The 16,329-nt window shown below is 30.4% G+C and overlaps 3 long non-coding RNA genes across 3 annotated transcripts in view; 1 reads left to right on the top strand and 2 right to left on the bottom strand.

The window, feature by feature from the left end:
* Positions 1 to 14,007, bottom strand: part of LOC126470432 (uncharacterized) — a 56,719-nt gene extending 42,712 nt beyond the window's left edge. Inside the window, exon 1 of the long non-coding RNA XR_007586192.1 lies at positions 13,694 to 14,007. This is a non-coding gene — a long non-coding RNA (uncharacterized LOC126470432). The remainder of the gene's footprint in view (positions 1 to 13,693) is intronic.
* Positions 1 to 16,329, top strand: part of LOC126470434 (uncharacterized) — a 255,042-nt gene that overhangs the window by 30,632 nt on the left and 208,081 nt on the right. The window lies entirely within an intron of this gene.
* Positions 1 to 16,329, bottom strand: part of LOC126470429 (uncharacterized) — a 188,173-nt gene that overhangs the window by 58,052 nt on the left and 113,792 nt on the right. The gene's annotated exons all lie outside the window — the stretch shown is intronic.

The raw sequence follows: 16,329 nt of genomic DNA, 5'->3' as shown, positions 1-16,329 counted from the left end.
CTAACTTTAATTAAACACCAGCAAGAATCATTCTACCTGAAATAGGGGCCTCAACATGGGCCTTAGGAAGCCACAAATGTACCAAAAATATCGGCATCTTAACTAAACAAGCAAGAATTATAAACACATAGAATATAAAATAATAAGAACCAAAATCAACCAATAAAGGAAAATACAAAGTATTAGAAAAATCATAAACTTTAAATAACACTAATAATAAAGGCAATCTAGCAACCAGAGTATAAAAAATTAAATAAACACCAGCCTGCAACCGTTCAGGTTGATAGCCTTAACCCAAAATCAAGAGTAAAGTAGGAACCAATCTAGCCTAAAAAAATATAAATAGAAATAAGACTCAATCTAGCAAATGATCAATAAAGCATAATCATTAAAATTAAGACTATAAAGACAAAAAATGAGAATGATAAGAACTTAAATAAACTGAACATCTAGCAGTAATTATTAAGGAAAAAATTCAAAAACTAAGCAGAATCAAACTAAAAGAAAAATAATCAGTAGCAAAATAATATCTAATTATATTCAACTCTGCATATGAATAAACACAAATCATAAAAACAAAACTAGACAGAAACATTAAAGAATGAACCAACCATCAACAATTATTGCCAAACTAAGAGGGATCAAAAAAATAGTTACAAATAAATACTTTAACATAAAGATAAACCAAAAGAATTAAAAAAATCATTCCCATGAGAACGAATTATTGAAACTAAATTAGAAAAACCTAAAGCACCTTCACAAACAGAAAAAACCAAAAAAATAACAGGAAAAAAAAATCATAATCAAACTCAATAAGAAAAAAACAATAACCAGTATAAATAAAGAAAGAACAATATTTAATAATATCAAAAGAACCATTAATAAATGCTTACATTTAGAAGAAAAAACATAAACACCAGCAAAATAAATCAATAAAGAAGTAAAGACAGAGAATATAAACATTAGTTTTAATAGTTTAAAAAAAAACGCTGGTCTAGTAAACCGGAAATAAGTCCAGCCCCCACTTTTAAACCTTCAGAGGTGGAAAAGCTTTCCATCATCGGTCCCCAAAACCGATATTTTTAATAAACTAACCCCTGAAATGATCAAAATAATAATTATATCGCTATCAAAAGTAATATATATTAATTTTATTAAATTAAGACACCCAATATCAATAATGCTTTTCATTATCCTACAAACTTTTCTAGTTGGACTAATAACAGGAACAATAATGGAAAGATATTGATTATCATATATTTTATTTTTAACGTTTCTTGGTGGTATATTATTTCTATTTATTTATATTACGAGAATTGCATCAAACGAAATATTTCAACCTAAATCAATTACAATAATTATTACCTTAACAATATGAATATTTATCTTATCAACATTAATTATTTTAGATATAACAATATTTATAGACTTTTTCAAAAATACTGAAACTATAAATATTGATAATTCAATCAATTCTCAAGAAATAACAATTTCTTTAGAAAAACAATATAACAGACCAACATTCATTATCACAATAATAATAATAATTTATTTATTTTTAGCACTATTAGCAGTTGTTAAAATCACCAACATTAACCAGGGGCCTATTCGTAAAATAAGATAATTTACTAATGAATAAACCCTTACGATTCAGACATCCTTTAATTAAAATCATTAATAACTCTTTAGTTGATTTACCTGCACCAACAAATATTTCATTTTGATGGAATTTTGGGTCCCTACTAGGGTTATGTTTGGTAATTCAAATTGTAACTGGACTATTTTTAGCCATACATTATACATCAAATATTGAAATAGCATTTAGTAGTGTAGTTCACATCTGCCGAGACGTAAATCATGGCTGAATTATTCGAACCTTACATGCAAATGGAGCTTCTATATTTTTTATTTGAATTTATTTACATGTCGGACGAGGAATTTACTATGGATCTTACATATACATGCACACCTGAATAATTGGTACAGTAATCCTATTCTTAGTTATAGCAACTGCATTTATAGGATACGTTTTACCTTTAGGTCAAATATCATTTTGAGGTGCGACAGTAATTACTAATATATTATCAGCAATTCCGTATTTAGGAACAGATTTAGTTCAATGAGTATGAGGAGGGTTTGCTGTTGATAATGCAACATTAAATCGATTCTTTACATTCCATTTTGTACTACCGTTTATTATTAGTGCAATGGCAGCTATTCATTTATTCTTCCTCCACCAAACAGGGTCTAATAACCCCTTAGGCCTAAATGGATATATTGAAAAAATCCCATTTCACCCATACTTTACTTTCAAGGACTCTATTACATTTGTATTAATAACATCATTATTAATTATACTGTGCTTGATTAATCCTTACCTCCTGGGAGATCCAGATAATTTTGTACCTCCCAACCCGTTAGTAACCCCCGTCCTAATTCAACCAGAATGATATTTCTTATTTGCATACGCAATTCTACGATCAATCCCTAATAAACTAGGAGGTGTTATTGCATTATTCTTTTCAATTAGAATCTTAATAATTTTACCATTTTATAATAAAACACCATTCCGAGGTATTCAATTCTATCCTATCAATCAGATTTTATTCTGAATTATAGTAGTTGTTGTATGCTTACTAACATGAATTGGAAAACGACCTGTTGAAGAACCTTACATTATGACAGGACAAATCTTAACAATTATCTACTTTACATACTTCTTAATTAATGTACATGTTGCGAACACATGAGATAAACTAATTAAGGAATAATAAGTTAATTAGCTTAGCAACAGGATGTTTTGAAAACATAAAACTAGAAGTTTAACTCTTCTATTAACTTTTCTTAAAAAATTTCACTAAATAAATGAAATAAATAAAGTCTTTAAACCAACAAAGAAAATAAAAAAATTTAAAGATAATGGCAAAAAACTTTTTCAAGCTAAGTACATTAACTTACCATAACGAAAACGTGGTAATGTCCCACGAACTCAAATAAAACCAAAGGACATAGCAGCAAGCTTAATAAAAAATGTAAAAGAATAAAAGTCACCATCTAAAAAAATTAAAGCTAATAATATCCCTATAAAAACATATTCAATATTAAAACCTGAAACTAACTCAGATTCACCTTCGGCAAAGTCAAAAGGAGTACGGTTATTCTCAGCTAAACAAGAAGCAAATCAAGCTAAAGCTAAAGGAAGAGAAATAATAATAAATCAACAATAAAGCTGATAATTTATAGAATCAAACATGTTAAAACTACCAATTAAAATAATTAAAGATAATAAAATTAAAGCCGAAATAACTTCGTATGAAATTGTTTGAGCAACAGAACGAAGAAAACCTAGTAAAGAATAATTTGAATTAGAAGACCAACCAGCAATTATAACAGTATAAACACCTAATCTAGTACAACATAAAAAAAAACCAAAAACCATAAGAAAAAGAACACATATAAGTTAAGTAAGGGAAAATCACTCAAACAGCCAAGGAAATTGTTAAATTAAAAATAGGAGAAAAGTAATAAAGTAAATAATTAGATATAATAGGAATTGGCTGCTCCTTACAAATTAACTTGATAGCATCACTAAAGGGGTGAGAAATTCCAACAAAACCTACCTTATTTGGACCCTTTCGAATTTGAATGTAACCTAAAACCTTATGCTCTAATAAAGTTAAAAAGCAACACTAATTAAAACACAAATAACTAACAAAAGAAAATTCAAAATAAACATAAATAAATCATAAAGTATCAAAACTATTTGTAGAAAAAATCTACATAAATGAATTTTTGCTGCTAGTGGTACTTCTAGCGTACATGGTCGAATTACATTTCTAATTGTTTCAATTAATACTATAAGTGATATTAATGCAGGTGGCGTTCCTTGGGGGACAAGGTGTGAAAATATGTGATTGGTATGATTAATTCATCCAAATAACATAAATCTTAATCATATAGGTAGAGCGATTGCAAATGTTAATGCTAAATGTCTTGTTCTAGTAAAGATGTAGGGGAATAAACCTATGAAATTATTAAATAGTATTATAATAAAGATTGAAATGAAGATGAATGTTGTACCATTAAATGATTTTGGTCCGAGTAGTGTTTTAAATTCATTATGTAAGGTTAAGTTTAGTTTATTTCAAATAATATTAATTCGTGATGGTGTAAGTCAAAATATTGATGGGATTAATAATAATCCTAAGTATGTTCTAGTCCAATTTAATGATAAATTGAAGATATTAGTTGATGGATCAAATGTTGAAAATAAGTTTGTTATCATTTTCAATTCAAGTTCTTTATATCAATTGTTCTTTTTTCTGCTCTTTTAATAAGATTTGGTTTAAATGAGAAAAAGTTTATTTGATTAAATAAAATTAATGTAGTCGAAAATATAATAAATAGGGAGAATCATATGAGAGGGGATATTTGAGGGATTTGAATTACATTTCCCCATCAGAAGTAGTCGATAATTTACTATTTTTTGGTTTAAGAGACCATTACTTACTTTCAGTCATCTGATGTATTTCAAGGTTACTAATTATTTAGTTATTTTAGATTGACACTCTAATGTTATATATTTTAACTAACTCCTTAGATTATCTTAGATAATCACTTGATAAATAAGTTTACTGAAGTTCTTTCAATTACAATTGGTATGAATCTGTGGTTTGCTCCACAAATTTCTGAGCATTCTCCAAACAACAGTCCAGGTCGGTTTATTGTAAATGTTCCTTGGTTTAGTCGGCCCGGCGTTGCGTCAATTTTTACCCTCAATGCAGGTACTGCTCATGAGTGTAGAACGTCTGATGCTCTTGTTAATACTCGTACAACTGTATTTATTGGTAGAATTGTTCGGTTATCTACATCTAGAAGTCGAAATCCGTCGTTTTCTAGGTCTTGTTCTGTTGTTATATAAGTGTCGAATCCCACATCTATAAAGTCAGAATATTCATATCTTCAGTATCATTGTCGTCCAATTGTTTTAATTGTGATTATTGCGTCTACTGAATCATCAAGTAAATATAGTAGTCGTAATGATGGGAGTGCAATAAAAATTTGTGTAATTGCTGGTAGTGCTGTTCAGATTGTTTCAATTAAATGTCCGTGAAGTATGTTTCGGTTTGTATAGGCAATGAATAATATGTAACTTAGGGCATAACCTACAATTACTGTAATTAATAATAATACGACCATAGTATGATCATGGAAGAATGATAGTTGCTCCATTAATGGTGAAGCTCCATCTTGAAGGGATAAATTTGATCATGTTGCCATTAATGAATTTTTCTAATAAAAGGTCAAACCTTTATTAGTAGAGCTTAAATCTACTGCACTAATCTGCCATATTAGAATCTAGAAATTAATGGTAGTTCTGAGTAACTGTGTTCTGCAGGTGGATTATTTTGTAGTCATTCTGTTGATCTTCTTATATTAGCTCTAAATATGATTGCCCGGTTTGTAACCATTCTTTCTCATATAATTACAATGAATATAATGATTCCTACAATAGAAATTGCAGACCCAATTCTTGATACTACATTTCATGATGTATATGCATCTGGATAGTCTGAATATCGTCGTGGTATTCCTGCTAGTCCTAGGAAGTGTTGAGGGAAGAATGTTAAGTTTACTCCAATAAATATAATTGTAAATTGGATTTTTTATCATGTATTATTTATAGTTAATACTGTAAATAATGGGTGTCATTGAATAACACCTCCTATGATTGCGAATACTGCTCCTATGGATAACACATTATGGAAGTGAGCTACTACATAATATGTATCATGTAATACGATGTCAAGTGATGAATCTGCTAATACTAATCCTGTTAATCCACCAATTGTGAATAGAAAAATAAATCCTAAAGCTCATAATAGCGGTGGATTGAATTTGAATTTAGTTCCATATAGTGTAGCTAATCATCTGAATACCTTAATTCCTGTAGGTACAGCAATAATTATTATTGCTGATGTAAAGTATGCTCGTGTGTCAACATCTATTCCTACTGTGAATATGTGATGTGCTCATACAATAAATCCTATTAGTACAATTGATAATATAGCATAAATTATACCTAATGTTCCAAATGATTCAATTTTTCCTCTTTCTCGACATACAATGTGAGAAATAATTCCAAATCCTGGCAGAATTAAAATGTAAACTTCTGGGTGTCCAAAGAATCAGAATAGGTGTTGATATAGAATTGGGTCACCCCCTCCTGCAGGGTCAAAGAATGATGTATTTAAATTTCGATCTGTTAATAGTATAGTAATAGCCCCTGCTAATACTGGAAGTGATAAAAGGAGGAGAAGGGCTGTAATAGCTACAGATCAGACAAATCAAGGTGTTTGATCTAGAGTTATACTTTCTGATCGTATATTAATTGCTGTTGTAATGAAGTTTACTGCACCAAGCATAGCTGATACACCTGCTAAGTGAAGTGAAAAAATAGCTACGTCTACAGATGCCCCCCATGTGCGAAAGCTCCTGCAAGAGGAGGGTAAACTGTTCATCCTGTACCAGCACCGTAATGTACTATAGATGATGTAAGAAGAAGGGTTAGTGAAGGTGGTAGTAATCAAAAACTTATATTATTTATTCGTGGGAATGCTATATCTGGTGCACCAATTATTAATGGTACGAGTCAATTACCAAATCCACCAATTATAATAGGTATTACTATAAAAAAATTATTACAAATGCGTGGGCTGTAATAATGACATTATAAATTTGGTCATCTCCAATTAGAGATCCTGGTTGACCAAGTTCAGCACGAATAAGTATTCTTATTGATGTACCTACTATTCCTGCTCATGCTCCAAATAAGAAGTATAAAGTACCAATATCCTTATGGTATGTTGAGAATAATCATTTTTGCGGTAAGATGGCTGAATTTAAGGTGGCAGACTGTAAATCTACTTATGAGATGTTTCTGTCTTACCATGCTTTAGGCCTTATATTCAATTATGATTCTAGATTGCAATTCTAGAGGTGTAAAATTTTACTAAGGCCTAAAAGATTATTCTTTTAATTATAACTTTGAAGGTTATTAGTTTGGTTAACTTAAGTCCTTAGTATAATGAGATTAAGGTTGATGTTGAGATTAGTCCTATTGTTGAAATTATTACTGTTATAGGAAGAATAATTCTTGATTTTTGATACTTTATTTAATAGATCATGAATTTTCTGTGTATGACATAATTAGGGCTGAGAATCTAATACGTATATAATAATAAAGTGTAATTGTAGTTAATACAACCATAATTGTCATAATAGTTGTTATGTTATTTTCTATCAATGATTGTATTACAATTCATTTTGGTAGAAAACCAAGGAATGGTGGTAAACCACCTAGAGATAAAAGAGATAAAAATATTATGAATTTAATTTCAGTTTTTATAATTCTGGCTGAATAAATTAGGTTTATAAAAAGTAGATTTATTTGCTTAAATAATAAGACCATAATTAATCTTAATAGTGAGTAAATAATAAAGTATAGTTCTCAAATGTTTTCTCTAACTGTTAGGGATCTGATTACTCACCCTAAATGTCTAATTGAGGAATATGCTAGAAGTTGTCGTAGAGATGTTTGATTTAAACCACCTATTGCCCCAATAATAATTCTTAGAATGATAATTCTTCAAATGAAAGTTCTTAGTTGAATACAATAAGATAATACCATTATTGGGGCAATTTTTTGCCATGTTATTAGTGTTAAACAGTTATTTCATCTTGAAGCTCCTATTACTTCCGGAAATCAGAGATGAAAGGGTGCAGCCCCGATCTTTAATAATAATCTAGATCTAATTATTATTGATGGAATAAATTCTGTTTCTCATCCTATTGGATACTTTATTTGAATGAGCAAAATTGAAATTAATAGTAATAGCGATTCTATTGCTTGGACAATAAAATATTTAATTGATGATTCATTTATTATTATATTTTTATTTCTTGTTAGGAGCGGAATAAATGAAAGTAAGTTGATGTCAAGTCCTATTCAAACCCCAAATCAGGAGTTTGATGAAATGGACGGGATTGTTCCTATCATTAATGTTGATAGGAAGAGAAGTTTTGTAGAGTTGTTGGTCATTAAAAAGGAGAGGATTGATACCTCTATAAATGGGGTATGAACCCATTAGCTTGTTTAGCTTACCTTTTTACATTAAGGTGTATGATGCACGTTAGCTTTGATACTAAAGGAGGTAGTTTAATTCTGTCTTATGTAATTTTTAATGAAGGTAATTTTATTTACTTGATTTACCCTATCAAGGTAACCCTTTAGTCAGGCACTTCATTTATATTTATTATATAAATTAAAATATTTTTAAAAAAATTTGTTTAAGTATTATTTTGTTTATTTCTAATTAATTTATCTCGGTTAGGATAATCGAATATATATTATATATAATAAATAATTTATATTAATATATTACATTTAATTAAATTTAAATACCTATAATGTTAATTATAGGTATTTATAGACAAACTTTATTGTCTATAATATAACATACAGTCACCAATGATTTTTATTTTACAATTTCCATTCCCAACTTTAGCCCATATAAACAGGTACTCATCGGCGTTTAACTTCTTCATTCTTCGTGTACTCAACACAAAAGGCATGCTAGGAACTAGTGCACCATAAGGCACGTTAGATAACAGACCAGTTGTCTCTGCTATGCTCCATGTCTTCCATGTTAAAATATTTGCATCTGGAAATGCTTCAAGGCCACCATAATCACAATGATGGCCCCACACAACTGCAAGTGTGAGCCATGTACTCCCTCCAAATAGAGCTTGTACATCACATGTGAAGTTCAGTTTAAGTCCATGAAACACATTTGGACGTCGAATCAATTGTTGTTTATTGAACTGACCAGCCAAGTCAATATCAATTGCCTTCAAAGATCTGTAGACAGGAATGCTGCGCCGCCAGCGATGACGCCATGCACGTCGCAGAGGCATTGCTGTGGCACGTTGATACAAGTAAACGTTGTAAGCCAACGCCCAGCGAGACCCAGTGCTTTGCTTCCGCACTCCTCGACGTTCACGGAGCGAATGACGCTCCGTGCTGCTGCACAGCGCCAGAGCGCGGCGCTTATCGCTACGTCACTTCCGCTGATAATCTTGATTTTCCAGCAACACTTGCCTATTGTCTATAATATAACATTCAGTCACCAGTGATTTTTATTTTACAATTTCCATTCCCAACTTTAGCCCATATAAACAGGTACTCATCGGCGTTTAACTTCTTCTTTCTTCGTGTACTCAACACAAAAGGCATGCTAGGAACTAGTGTACCAAAAGGCACATTAGATAACAGACCAGTTGTCTCTGCTATGCTCCATGTCTTCCATGTTAAAATATTTGCATCTGGAAATGCTTCAAGGCCACCATAATCACAATGATTGCCCCACACAACTGCAAGTGTGAGCCATGTACTCCCTCCAAATAGAGCAGTACATCACATGTGAAGTTCAGTTTAAGTCCACGAAACACATTTGGACTTCCAATCAATTGTTGTTTATTGAACTCACCAGCCAAGTCAATATCAATTGCCTTAAAAGATCTGTAGACAGGAACGCTGCGCCGCCAGCGACGACGCCATGAACGTCGCAGAGCCATTGCTGTGGCACGTTGATACAAGTAAACTTAGGCCGCTGGGCTCTTTGCGCAGCGCGTAGCGCTGCGCGCGTCACGCAAGTCACGTGACAGTGTGCGAGAGAGAGCGCTGTGGAGTGTTAGACAGAGAGTGCAACACGGGCCCTAGTATTACTAGGGCCGTGTTGCTGGAAAATCAAGTTTATCAGCGGAAGTGACGTAGCGATAGGCGCCGCGCTCTGGCGCTGCGCCGCACCACGGAGCGTCATTCGCTCTGCGAACGTCGAGGAGTGCGGAAACATAGCACTGGGTCTCGCTGGGCGTTGACTTGCTACGTTTACTTGTATCAAATGCAAATATTTTAACATGGACTACATGGAGCATAGCAGAGACATCTGGACTGTTATCTAAAGTGCCTTATTGTACACCAGTTCCTAGCATGCCTTTTGTGTTGAGTACACGAAGAAAGAACAAGTTGAACGCCGATGAGTACCTGTTTATATGGGCTAAAGTTGGGAATGGAAATTGTAAAATAAAAATCACTGGAGACTGTATGTTACATTATAGACAATAAAGTTTGTCCTACACAAGAACCATCCTTATCTATCATGTATCTGCGCAAAGAGTCCAGCGGGCTAAGTCCCGCTCAAGGTCACCCGCCTAGCGAACAACCAAGATGGGCAAAGTCACATAGCAATATGTGAACAGTGTTTTTATTTTTTTTTCTTAAAAAATCTCACGGGATAGATAAGGATGGTTCTCGGGTAGGACAACCTGCACACAAGTTCCATTCCCAAATTCCACGTTAAAATATTTGCATCTGGAAATGCGTCAAGGCCACCATAATCACAATGATTGCCCCACACAACTGCAAGTGTGAGCCATGTACTCCCTCCAAATAGAGCTTGTACATCACATGTGAAGTTCAGTTTAAGTCCACGAAACACATTTGGACCTCCAATCAATTGTTGTTTATTGAACTGACCAGCCAAGTCAATATAAATTGCCTTCAAAGATCTGTAGACAATTGATATTGACGTGGCTGGTCAGTTCAATAAACAACAATTGATTGGAGGTCCAAATGTGTTTCGTGGACATAAACTGAACTTCACATGTGATGTACAAGCTCTATTTGGAGGGAGGACATGGCTCACACTGGCTAACTAAGCTAACATGGAAGACATGCAGCATAGCAGAGACAAGTGGTCTGTTATCTAAAGTGCCTTATTGTACACTAGTTCCTAGCATGCCTTTTGTGTTGAGTACACAAAGAAAGAAGAAGTTAAACGCCGTTGAGTACCTGTTTATATGGGCTAAAGTTGGGAATGGAAATTGTAAAATAAATATCACTGGTGACTGTATGTTATATTATAGACAATAAAGTTTGTCCTACCCGAGAACCATCCTTATCTATCCCGGGACTTAGCCCGCTGGGCTCTTTGCGCAGAACTGACCAGCCAAGTCAATATCAATTGCCTTCAAAGATCTGTAGACAATTGATATTGACGTGGCTGGTCAGTTCAATAAACAACAATTGATTGGAGGTCCAAATGTGTTTCGTGGACATAAACTGAACTTCACATGTGATGCAAGTCATGCAAGTCACGTGACAGTGTGCGGGAGAGAGCGCTGTGGAGTGTTAGACAGAGAGCGCAACACTGGCACTAGTATTGCTGGAAAATCAAGTTTATCAGCGGAAGTGATAAATTTATTAATAATTATAATGTTTAAATGATTATTTTAATACATTTATTTACCTAGGATTATAGCTACTTATGTTGTTAGCTTAAAATAGGTTATTATATTATAAATTATATAATAATATTTAATTAATATTAAATATTATTATAATTGGATATAATAAATATAATCAATATTATTAAATATAAAATTTTTATTAATATAAATAATTATATTAATTATAATAATATAATTTAACATATTTTTTATAATTAGATTATTTAACTAATTAATTTTTAAGTTAACTTAATATAAAGTTAATTTCATATTATTACAATATTACAATAATTTCATATTATTACATAATTATATAAAACATATTTAATATATTATTTAATCCTTCTTTATTATTAGTAAAAAGAAAGATTAAATAAGAAAGAATATAATACATTTATTGGTATACATGTTCCATATTATTCTTTATTTATATATAATAGAGAAGTTGTTGTGGTCATTCGAGGGTGCGTTTCTTCTTTTTTGTCATTTTTTGTGTATTTTTTCTTTTTTTTCATTAAATATTTGAATCTTTTATTTTTTCTTATATTTATAAATTTTTAAATTTCTTATTTTGTTTCCAAAAGTTTTAATCTTGCTTATTTATTCACTTTTTCTTTGTATTATATGTAAGTTTTGTTAAACTAAATGTTCTATTTTGCAGTAATTTGATTTAATTATCAAGTGATTTTGGATTTAGCAATTGATTTAGTATCAGCATAATTCGTGCCAGCAGCTGTGGTTATACAATTGATACAAGTGAATATTATTGGTTAAGACAGTTGTATATATTTTTAGGGTTAAAATATTAATTTGTAAGGTGAAATGTTAAAATTAATTTATAGCTCTTTTTATGGATCTCTGAAATTTGAATAATAAACTAGGATTAAATACCCTATTATTTTCAATGTTAATTATATTTACCAGGGTACTATTAGTTAAGGTCTTTAAACCCTAAGAATTTGGCGGTATCTCATTCCATTCAGAGGAACCTACCCCATGATTGATAATAGACGATTTACTCCACTTCATTTATTTGTTTGTATATCTCCGTTATCAGAGAATCTTTTTAGAGTTATAATTCTCAAGATTTATAATTATAAAATATTTCCGGTCAAGGTGCAGCTCATAGTTAAGAGGAGGTGGGTTACAATAGATTTTTGTTTATAACGGATTTGATGGTGAAATACTATTAATGAAGGTGGGTTTGATAGTAATTTAATTTATTTAATTTAACTGATATTGGCTCTGAGGTGTGTACACATCGCCTGTCGCTCTCATTATTGATTGTTCTATTTTATTATTTTAATTTAGCTTCAATTTAGATGAGATAAGATGTAACATAGTAGATGTACTGGAAAGTGTATCTAGGAAGAGTTTCAAGATATAACTTATTAGTAAAGTGTTTCATTTACACTGAAAATTTTTCTGTGCAAATCAGGATATCTTGATTATTTACTTTTTTATATTTATATTTTGTTTATTTAATTATTTAATAAAAATAATTTTGTCAAATTTTGTCTTAGTATATTTTGTAGAATTGATTTTTTAGATAATAGTTTATTGGTAATGTAATTGTTTTATGAAATATTATTTTACATTTTTAAAGTAGATTTTATTTATTGTACCTTTTGTATCAGGGTTTATCAAAATTTTAGTATTTACTTTACTTGTCTCGATTTGGGTTGATTTATAAATAAATTACAGTTAATGTATCAAAATTATTATTAAATTATTTATAGAAATGAGATGTTAATCGTTTCCCAAGATATCTAGTTTATTAAGAAAAAATTTAATTTTTTGAAGTTAATTGCTTTTATTTAATTTTTTAGGTATAAATATTATCTTATTTATTCTTTAAGGGATAAGGTTTGAAGTTAATAACCTATAATTTGTTTTATAAAATATAATAGTAAGCTTTAAACCAGCTATCTCTAAGACTACGTTTTAGTTCAATATTTTTATTTTTGATTTTATAATTATTTTAGGTTTTTTATTAAGATTATAAATTTAATTTTAAAATTTTTGTAATAATGATAGAATTAGTATATATATATTTGTATATAATTTTCACCCTCTGAATTTATTATAAGGAACTAGGCAAAATTGATTTCCACCTGTTTATCAAAGACATGTCCTCTTGAAAATACTTTGAGGTCTGGCCTGATCACTGAGCAGATTTTTAAAGAGCCGCGGTATTTTGACTGTGCAAAGGTAGCATAATCATTAGTCTGTTAATTAGTGGCTGGAATGAATGGCTTGACGAGAAATCAACTGTCTCTTAACAAATTTTTGAATTTAACTTTTGAGTCAAAAGGCTTAAATTTTTCTTTAGGACGAGAAGAACCTATAGAGCTTAACATTTTATTTTTATATAGTTTTTTGTTTGTCTTTCTATATTTAATGATGATGTTTTGTTGGGGTGACATGAAGAATAAATAAACTCTTCATTACTATATCATTTATTTATGTTTGTTGTTTTGATCCATAATTTATTATCATAAGATTAAGTTACCTTAGGGATAACAGCGTAATTGTTTTTGAGAGCTCATATCGACAAAGCAGATTGCGACCTCGATGTTGGATTAAGAAAAATTTTGGGTGCAGTAGCCCAGTAATTAGGTCTGTTCGACCTTTAAATTCTTACATGATCTGAGTTCAGACCGGTGTGAGCCAGGTTGGTTTCTATCCTAAGATTATTAATTCATATTAGTACGAAAGGACCATATGGTTGAAATATTTTTTATTTTATTGATTAATACTAATTAAATTACTATTTTGACAGATTAATGTGTTGAATTTAGAATTCATTTATGTAGACTTTTTCTACAAATAGTATTGATACTTTATGATTTATTTATGTTTATTTTGAATTTTCTTTTATTAGTTATTTGTGTTTTAATTAGTGTTGCTTATTTAACTTTATTAGAGCGAAAGATTATAGGTTACATTCAAATTCGAAAGGGTCCCAATAAGGTAGGTTTTGTTGGAATTCCTCAACCCTTTAGTGATGCTATCAAGTTAATTAGTAAGGAGCAGCCAATTCCTATTATATCTAATTATTTACTTTATTACTTTCCTCCTGTTTTTAATTTAATAATATCCTTGGCTGTTTGATTGATTTTCCCTCACTTAACTTATATGAGTTCTTTTTCTTATGGATTTTTGTTTTTTTTATGTTGTACTAGATTAGGTGTTTATACTGTTATAATTGCTGGTTGGTCTTCTAATTCAAATTATTCTTTACTAGGTTCTCTTCGTTCTGTTGCTCAAACAATTTCATACGAAGTTACTTTGGCTTTAATTTTATTATCTTTAGTTATTTTAATTGGTAGTTTTAACATGTTTGATTTTATATATTATCAGCTTTATTGTTGATTTATTATTATTTCTTTTCCTTTAGCTTTAGCTAGTTTTGCTTCTTGTTTAGCTGAGACTAACCGTACTCCTTTTGACTTTGCCGAAGGTGAATCTGAGTTAGTTTCATGTTTTAATATTGAATGTGGTGCAGGTGGTTTTACTTTAATTTTTTTACCTGAGTATACTAGAATTGTTTTTATAAGAGTATTATTTGCTTTAATCTTTTTAGGTGCTGAATTTTTTTCTTTTATATTTTTTATTAAGCTTGCTGTTATGTCCTTTGGTTTTATTTGAGTTCGTGGGACATTACCACGTTTTTGTTATGGTAAGTTAATGTACTTAGCTTGATAAAGTTTTTTGCCATTATCTTTAAATTTTTTTATTTTCTTTGTTGGTTTAAAGATTTTATTTATCTCATTTATTTAGTGAAATTTTTTAAGAAAAGTTAATAGAAGAGTTAAACTTCTACTTTTAGGTTTTCAAAACATATGCTTTTCCTAAGCTAATTAACTTATTATTCCTTAATTAGTTTATCTCATCCGTTTGCAACATGTACATTAATTAAGAAGTATGTAAAGTAGATAATTGTTAAGATTTGTCCTGTTATAATGTAAGGTTCTTCAACAGGTCGTTTTCCAATTCATGTTAATAAGCATACAACAACTACTATAATTCAGAATATAATCTGATTGATAGGATAGAATTGAATACCTCGGAATGGTGTTTTATTATAAAATGGTAAAATTATTAAGATTGTAATTGATAAGAATAATGCAATAGCACCTCCTAGTTTATTAGGGATTGATCGTAGAATTGCGTATGCAAATAAGAAATATCATTCTGGTTAATATGGACGGGGGTTACTAACGGGTTGGCAGGTACAAAATTATCTGGATCTCCCAGGAGGTAAGGATTAATCAAGCACAGTATAATTAATAATGATGTTATTAATACAAATGTAATAGAGTCCTTGAATGTAAAGTATGGGTGAAATGGGATTTATTCAATATCTCCATTTAGGCCTAAGGGGTTATTAGACCCTGTTTGGTGGAGGAAGAATAAATGAATTGCTGCCATTGCCGCAATATCAAACGGTAGTACAAAATGAAATGTAAAGAATCGATTTAATGTGGCATTATCAACAGCAAACCCTCCTCATACTCATTGAACTAAATCTGTTCCTAAATACGGAATTGCTGATAATAAATTAGTAATTACTGTCGCACCTCAAAATGATATTTGACCTCAAGGTAAAACGTATCCTATAAATGCAGTTGCTATAACTATGAATAGGATTACTGTACCAATTATTCAGGTGTGTATATATATGTAAGAACCATAGGAAATTCCTCGTCCTACATGTAAATCAATACAAATAAAATATATAGAAGCTCCATTTGCATTTAAGGTATTATTTAATCTATCTTTATTATTAGTGAAAAGAAAGATTAAATAAGAAAGAATATAATACATTTATTGGTATTCATGTTCCATATTAATCTTTATTTATATATAATAGAGAAGTTGTTGTGGTCATTCGAGGGTGCGTTTTTTTTGTCATTTTTTGTGTATTTTTTCTTTTTTTTCTTTAAATATTTGAATCTTTTATTTTTTCTTATTTTT

This window comes from Schistocerca serialis, chromosome 3 (assembly GCF_023864345.2).
Source record: "Schistocerca serialis cubense isolate TAMUIC-IGC-003099 chromosome 3, iqSchSeri2.2, whole genome shotgun sequence".
NCBI lineage: Eukaryota > Metazoa > Arthropoda > Insecta > Orthoptera > Acrididae > Schistocerca > Schistocerca serialis.
Note: the sequence above shows the minus strand (reverse complement) of the source record. Positions and strands in the feature narration are given on the sequence as shown.